We start from the raw sequence: 8,376 nt of genomic DNA, 5'->3' as shown, positions 1-8,376 counted from the left end.
ACCATTCAAGTAATACTCCTTTTTACTGTTACTCCTACCAAAATGGATGACTTCACATTTATTAACATTGTATTCCACCTGCCCAATCTTTGCCCACTCATTTAAATGATGTCCCTTTGCAAAGTTTCACAGTCCTCTGCACACTTTGCTTTCTCACTCATCTCAGTATCATCTGCAAACTTTGACAAACTACACATGGGCCCAACTTCAAATCATCTATGTAAATTGTGAATAATTGTGGTCCCAACACTGGTCACTGATTTCCAACCTGAAAGGCAATTATTTATCCCCACTCTTTGCTTCCTATTAGTTAACCAATCCTCTATCCATGCACCCCTCTGTCCAGGGGTGAGGTACGTAATTCCTTGAAAGTGGTGTCACAGAGAGGCAGGGTGGTGAAGAAGGCAATTAGCACATTTATATTCGTCGGTCAGAGCTTTGAGTACAGAAGTTGGCGTGTCATGTTCTGCCTGTACAGGACACTGGTAAGGCCACATTTGGAATATTGGATACAATTCTGGTCACCCTACAATTGGAAGGATGTTATTAAACGAAAAAAGGATGGACACAACCACCTGATGAAGGAGCAGTGCTCTGAAAGCTAGTGCTTCCAAATAAACCAGTTGGATTATAACCTGGTGTTGAGGGATCATCAAATTTGTGCCAATTTGTATATTTGCTAAGGATTTAGATGGAGAGGAATTTGTTAAGTGTGTACAAGAAAATTTTCTGATTCGGAATATGGATGTACCTACTAGAGAAGGTGCAAAACTTGACCTACTCTTGGGAAATAAGGCAGGGCAGGTGACTGAGGTGTCAGTAGGAGAGTACTTTGGAGCCAGCAACCATAATTCTATTAGTTTTAAAATAGTGGTGGAAAAGGATAGATCAGATCTAAAAGTTGAAGTTCTAAATTAGAGAAAGACCAATTTTGACAGTATTAGGCAAGAACATTCAAAAGCTGATTGGGGCAGATGTTCGCAGGTGAAAGGATGGCTGAAAAATGGGAAGCCTTCAGAAATGAGACAACGAGAGCCAGAGAAAATATATTCCTGTTAGAGTGAAAGGAAAGGTAGGCTTAGGGAATGCTAGATGACTAAAGAAATTGAGAGTTTGATTATTGAGAAGGAAGCATATCAGGTATAGACAGGATAGATCGAATGAATCCTTAGAAGAGTATAAAGGAAGTAGGATTATACTTAAGAGACAAATCAGGAGTGCAAAAAGGGAACATGTGATAGCGTTGGCAAATAGGGTTAAGGAGAATCCAAAGGGTTTTTACAAATACATTAAGGACAAAAGGGTGACTAGGGAGAGAATAGGCCCCTCAAAGGTCAGCAAGACAGCCTTTGTGTGGAACCGCAGGAGATGGGGGAGATACTAAACAAGTATTTTGCATCAGTATTTACTGTGGAAAAGGTCCTGGAAGATGTAGAATGTGGCAAAATAAGGTGACAGTTTGAAAAATATCCATATTATAGAGGAGGAGGAAGTGCTGAATGTCTTGAAAGGCACAAAAGTGGATTAATCCTCAGGACCTGATGAGGTATACCCTAGAACTCTCTGGAAAGCTAGGAAAGTGATTGCAGGATCTCTTACTGAGATATTTGTATCATCAATAGTTACAGGTGAGGTGCTGGAAGACTGGAGGTTGGCTAATGTGGTGCCACTCTTTAAGAAAGGTGTAAGGACAAGCCAGAATACTATAGACGGTGTGTATAGTAATGAAGGCGTTTGGTATGCTTTCTTTTATTGGTCAGAGTATTGAGTACAGGAGTTGGGAGGTCATGTTCCGGCTGTACTAGACATTGTATAGGCTACTGTTGGAATATTGCTTGCAATTCTGGTCTCCTTCCTATCGGAAAGTTGAAAGGGTTCAGAAAAGATTTACAAGGATGTTGTCAGGGTTGGAGGATTTGAGCTATAGGGAGAGGTTGAACAGGCTGTTTTGCCTGGAGCGTTGGAGGCTGAGGGGTGACCTTATAGAAGTTTATAAAATCATGAGGAGCATGGATAGGATAAATAGACAAGGTATTTTCCCTGAGATGGGGAAGTCCAGAACTAAAGGGCATAGGTTTAGGGTGAGAATGGAAAGAGACCTAAGGGGCAACTTTTTCACACAAAAGGCGGCGTGTATGGAATGCGCTGCCAGAGGAACTGGTGGAGGTTGATACAATTGTAACATTTAAAAGGTATCTGGATGGGTATATGAATAGGAAGGGTTCGGAGGAATATGGGCAGGTGCTGGCAGGTGGGACTAGATTGGGTTGGGGTATCTGGTCGGCGTGGATGAGTTGGACCGTGCTGTTTCTGTGCTGTACATCTCTATGACTCTATGACTTGGCCTCCACAGCACTGCATGGCAATGAGTTCCACCCTTTTTATGACTTCCTCAATAAATTCTCAGTCTACTCTCAATCATCAGTAAAGATATGGAAGGTGTCATCAACAGCACTATCAAGCAGCATGTCCTCAGCAATAATTTGCTCAGTGATGCCCAGCTTGGGTTCCGCCAAGGCCACTCAGCTGCTAATGTTATTACAGCCTTCGAGTCTAACCTTAGCTTCTGCCTCAAAGCTAGTGAACAGCACAAAGAGTTGACTGCCAGCTACTTATTATGGTCAGTTCAATGAAATAATTATTTGTAACTACTTGTTTGTGCTTAAGGGTTTGGGGTGTTGAGTCATCTCCAACAAGCATTCTCTCCAATTAAACATTCAGATTCTCTGTGTTGGAGAGATGTTCTAATCAAGCTGTTCAGAGACACACCTCCAGAGCTGATGAGACTTGAACTCAGGCCAACTGGCTAAAAGGTAGGGTCACTACCACTGCACCACAAGAGCCCTCCTCTTTATTGGATAAGTTAGTTAATATTTAAAAAATGTTAAATGACATTATAAGATTAGCTGCACCCATCAGAATATAAAGGACTGCTCCTTGTAAGAGCTTCCCAGTTACCAGTTCCTGACTTATAAGGAGAAAGTGAGGACTGCAGATGCTGGAGATCAGAGTCGAGAGTGTGATGCTGGAAAAGCACAGGAGGTCAGACAGCATCTGAGGTGCAGAAGAATTGATGTTTCAAGGCATAAGCCATTCCTGATGAAGGGAGTATGCCCAAAACATCGATTCTTCTGCTCCTGGGATGCTGCCTGACCTGCTGTGTTTTTCCAGCACCACACTAGACTTAAAGTTGTTCTAAGACAGAGCTCCAAAGTGGGGATCGGGACCCAAAGCTATCCCCTGGACAGTAAATGCACACCTTGCCTTAATAGGCCTTCACCTCTCCTTCCCACAGCTGACTGAGGCAATGGGTCAGTTCCCAAGCTTCAAATTTGGATCACATGAGGTTAAAATATTTAAGAAACATTGTTTGAATAGTTAGCATTTAACTAAGCTGTAATGTATGTTTTCTCTTAATTTCAGCCTCCCATCACATGAAAGATTATCGTGACCTTCAGCTGAAATATAATCTATTCTGTTTTATCAAGAGTAAGCTCCTTCTTCTGCCACAGATTTTGTCTGGGCATCCTTACCCATTTGACGTCAGTAACTTAGACTAACAACAAGCAGAAAGATTACTAGGAATGAAGCTGCCCAAGGCAACCCAACCAGCACACTGAGTGGACAGAGAGCTCCTTTGCTGAATTCTGAACTTATCCCAGTAATCGCTTCCTTACATGCTTTTGGTTCAACTTAATACTCTCATTAACTTCCTTGGTTAGCCATTCTTTTAGAATCCTTCCACCTTTCTATGTTGTATTTTTGCTGAGGGTCATGAATCACCTCTGTACATGTCTGCTATTGCTTGCTTATTGTCATTCCTGCTAATCTATCCACCTAGTCCACTTTAGCCAGCTCTATCCTCACTTCATTGTAATTCCCTCTGAAGTCAAAGATTCAATTGTTTGTGACAGATGAGTGATGTTTGGAGGTTCCCACATCTTACATTGTTGGGTAGGATAAAGAGGTTGAAAGCAGTGGATACTGGAAAGAAAATGGATTTTGACAACAAGCGGCAATGGTACTAAAGACTTGTGCTCCAGAACTTGCCGCTCCCCTAGCCAAGATGGTCCTTCTAAGGATCAATCCTGTCCACAATAAGATGGTGGCTGTGGTAGTATTTCTCATGCATGAGTGGTCTTGTGAACAAATCTTCAGCTCTCCTAAAACTACAGGTATCCAAGGAGAACAAAGAAGAAAACATTACAGCAAAAAACTGTTATTGTATCTTTAAATACTCAGGACCTCAAAAGCCCAGAATCTGACAGCTTCTGTGAATGTGGTAGTCAGCAGTTAACAAACACTGCAGACAGGTACCAGAACTCAGTGTGCCTGTAAAAGTTCAAAGGCTCCAGGGGTAATGAAAACATTTGTGTAGATCACTGAAAGTCTTATTAGAGTGACAGTAATAAAAATTCAAATAATAAACCCAGGAAAAATATCAAACATCCAAAATAATTTAAATTCTTAAGAGGCAGGTTGAAAACGTTTACACGTAAGGGAAAACTCTAGGATTAGAAGTGAAAGCCTAAAGTACTTTATTTAATAAACTAGCAGTGTTAAAATCACTTGCAAAATAAAATGCATGTTCAATTTTCTAAAAATTAAAAGAATCATTAAATTGGCAATGTAATTTGACTGATTAGAGTGAAGTAGTTGATGGCAGAAGATAGGTTTATGAAGATAATTTTGAGTGGTAAAATAATTTTTGTTTTTCAATTAAAATATTCTTAAAGACTCAATAACAGAGCATAATTTTTTTTTTCTCAACTTAAAATGGTGTGCATATCTGAAAGAAGTTGAAAGGGTGTGAATTGTTCATATTACCATGAAAGGAAAACGGAGCAGATTTTCGGCCTTGCTCCATCTTGGGGAAAAAATTACAGCACTTTTTCAATTAAAGTACTTCAGTTATCTTTAAACATTTGAAAGCCATTATTCCTTCAAAAGGCTTGGTGGTTCAGTGGTTAGCATTGCTGTCTCATAGTGCCAGGGTCTCAGGTTCAATTCCAGCTGTGGGCAACTGTGTGGAATTTACACATTCTCCTCATGTCTGCAAGGGTTTCCTCTAGGTGCTCCCACAATCCAAAGGTGTGCAGGTCAGGTGAATTGGCCGTGTTAAATTGCCCATAGTGGTAGGTGCATTAGTCAAAGGGGAAATGGGTCTGGGTGGGTTACTCTTCAGAGGGTTGGTGTGGACTGGTTGGGCTGAAGGGCCTGTTTCCACACTGTAGGGAATCTAATATAATTCTGAAACATTCAGCATTTTTTTTAGTTGAAATTACAGAAAATTTCTGAAAAGGAAAATGAAAAGATAGAAGGAAAAAAACGTTTACTAAAACAACAAAACTTATTTATGACAAATATTCAGATTTCACTTTGTGAAAGATAATTAAACTTTTTTAAATAGGTTTTTTATTGAAAATTTAACATATTTTTACAAATTTACAAATAAGAAAAAATCCCAAGTATAAACATTAATATACAATTAAATCTTAACTAAATAATAACTCAAATCTATCAAACAGAAAAAAGAGATACCAAGAGAAAAAAAACAAAACTCAACTAACTACTAATCTAACCTACAACTAACCAGAGTGTCTAATTAAGTCTCTTACTTTATTCAGGGGGAGAAAACACAGAAATTGAGTAGTGAGATACATGCTCGGAATGTGTTAACATCAAATCATAACAAAACCCGTATTCATGTGGGATTCCTCTCCCTAGGGGCCCTAGACTAGGCAGGTTCACCATCTCAATTAAATAAAAGTCTTTGTTAGGATGGCCGAAATATCTGTATTTATATAATTCAAGAAGGGCTGACGTATTTTATGGAATAATTCGGTCTTTTGGTGCACCATATTTGTAAGGAAGTCAAGGGGAATATATTCCATAATTAATCTGTGCCAATCTGAAAGTCCAGGGGAGGGGCCCTCAGCCACCCAGTTCACCAAAATATTTTCCCTTGCACAGAAAGGGAGAATAGAAAATAATCTCTTCCCGCGTACATCCAGGGAGGGTAAGTTCGAAAAGCCCAAAAGGAGAGATACTGGATCCACTCTAATTTCCGTTCCTAAGATTTTTGTCAGAGCATTTGCGACTTTAATCCAATATCTAAGGATCTTATGACAGGTCAATAAGCAATGTACAAGAGTGCCCACCTCTATTTTGCATTTGGGACACATTGGAGATGCTCCTGCCTTAAATTTCGCCAATCGGTACTGTGCTATATGGGCCCTATGAAGTATCTTCAACTGAATAGCCTGAGTTCTGTTGCAAATGGAGATTTTTCTGGCATTTTCCCAAATGTCATTCCACATTTTTATAGAGATTTCCAGTCCCAAATCTTGATCCCAAATTTTAAGCAGATTGTCCATATCTCCCGATACTTCATCATGTAATAAATGATAAAGAGTGCTAACAGAAGATACCCCCATTGGCCATAATACTCTACGTTCTCTGTCTGATTTATAAAGACTATCTAATAGCGTAGTCTTCTTCTGTATGTAATCTCGAATTTGGAAGTATCGAAAGAGATCACCATTATGTAATCCAAATTTCTGATGCAGCTGTTCAAAAGACATCAGGACCCTTTCTTTAAACAGATCCCCTAAACATGAGATACCCCTGGATCTCCAGAGTTTAAAATTACATCTGTAAGCCCCGGTTGAAAACCCCATGCTCCCACTATTGGGGCGTGGGGGATGTTTTTATGTGAGTTGCCCTCATTTTGCCGCATTATATTCCAAGCTTTAATTGTATTTAGTATTATAGGGTTTTTACATTGATCTGTGATGATTTTCCTCTTGTCTGAAGACAAGAGGTTAATAAGTGGGCATTTTACTTGAGAAGCCTCGATGTCCAGCCAGATTGATTGCGGGTCAGGTAAGACCCAATCAGCTATGTAACTTAATAGGGAACTTAACTGATATTCCCTAAAATCTGGGATATCCAGTCCTCCCCTTGCCTGTGGAAGCTGGAGCTTCTTCAGTTTAAGAAGGGGCTGTCTATGATTCCAGATAAAATAACCCAACCAGCCATATAATTTACGTAGTGCCATCCTCGGCAGCATCACCGGAAGCATTCTCATAGGGTATAGGAGACGGGAAAGGACATTCATTTTAATTAGTGCTATTCTACCCAGCCAGGAAATTGGAAGGTCTCCCCGTTGCTGGAGGTCCTGCCTTATCCTTTCCAGTAAATGCACAAAGTTAGCCTTGTATAACTGGCCAAATACTGGGGTAATAAAAATGCCTAAATATAAGAAACCCTCCAGGGACCACCGAAAGGGAAAGTGGGATCCGTCCAATAAGTGGGATAGCTAGCAAGACCGCTCATTGGCATAGCCTCCGATTTTGAAAAATTAATTTTATAGCTTGAAAATGCACTAAATGTGTTAATAACTTGGATTAAACAAGGCACAGACATCAAAGGATTACTGAGAAATAGAAGAACATTATCGGGGCCATTATATTAGGGTCAACCCATATAGCTTCTGCTAGTGGCTCAATTATTAGTGTAAATAGCAATGGCGAGAGAGGACATCCCTGACAGCAGCCCCTACCCACACTGAAGCTTTCCGAGCCTAATCCATTGGTAATCACAACTGCTTTGGGATCACTATACAGTGTTGAGACCCATTTGCCAAACCTTTCCAATGTGTAAAATAGATATGACCATTCAACCCTGTCGAATGCCTTTTCCGCCTCTAATGAGACTACTACTCCTGGTATCTTTCCCTGATGGCAGACTTGAATCACATTCAAAATCCTTCTAACATTATTGGATGATCTACAGCCCTTAATAAACCCCGCTTGATCCTCCTTTATGATGTGTGGCAATACCCTTTCTAGCCTCAATGCTAACATTTTAGAGAGGATTTTAAAATCTACATTTAGCAAGGATATTGGTCTGTATGACACACAATCTTCTGGGTCCTTTCCTTTTTGAGAATAAGAGAGATATTCGCCTCTTTCAGCGAAGGTGGGAGATAGCCCTGACTGTATGAATAGTTATACATGTCCATAAGTGGACCAGCCAATATTCCTGTAAACTCTTTATAGAATTCAGCTTGAAAGCCATCTCGGCCTTACTGCTCTGAAGTTGCCTGATTGCATCAAGCATTTCTTGGATTGTTAGGGGAACATTCAGGTCCAATACCTGTTCCGGAGTTAGGTCCGGAAAGGTCAGATTTTCAAAAAAATGACTGTATCCTCCTAGCTCTGTCATCGTAATCCTGTGATTTACATCAATCAGAATAAAATTTTCTAAAGATTGCATTAATCCTTTTATGATCATGAGTCAGAATACCCATACTTTCCCTGATAGACATGATAGTTTGAGAGGCCTTTTATTTCTTTGCGAGAAATGCTAAGT

Source organism: Hemiscyllium ocellatum, chromosome 24 (assembly GCF_020745735.1).
Source record: "Hemiscyllium ocellatum isolate sHemOce1 chromosome 24, sHemOce1.pat.X.cur, whole genome shotgun sequence".
Taxonomy (NCBI): Eukaryota; Metazoa; Chordata; class Chondrichthyes; order Orectolobiformes; family Hemiscylliidae; genus Hemiscyllium; species Hemiscyllium ocellatum.
This window is presented reverse-complemented; position numbering follows the sequence as displayed.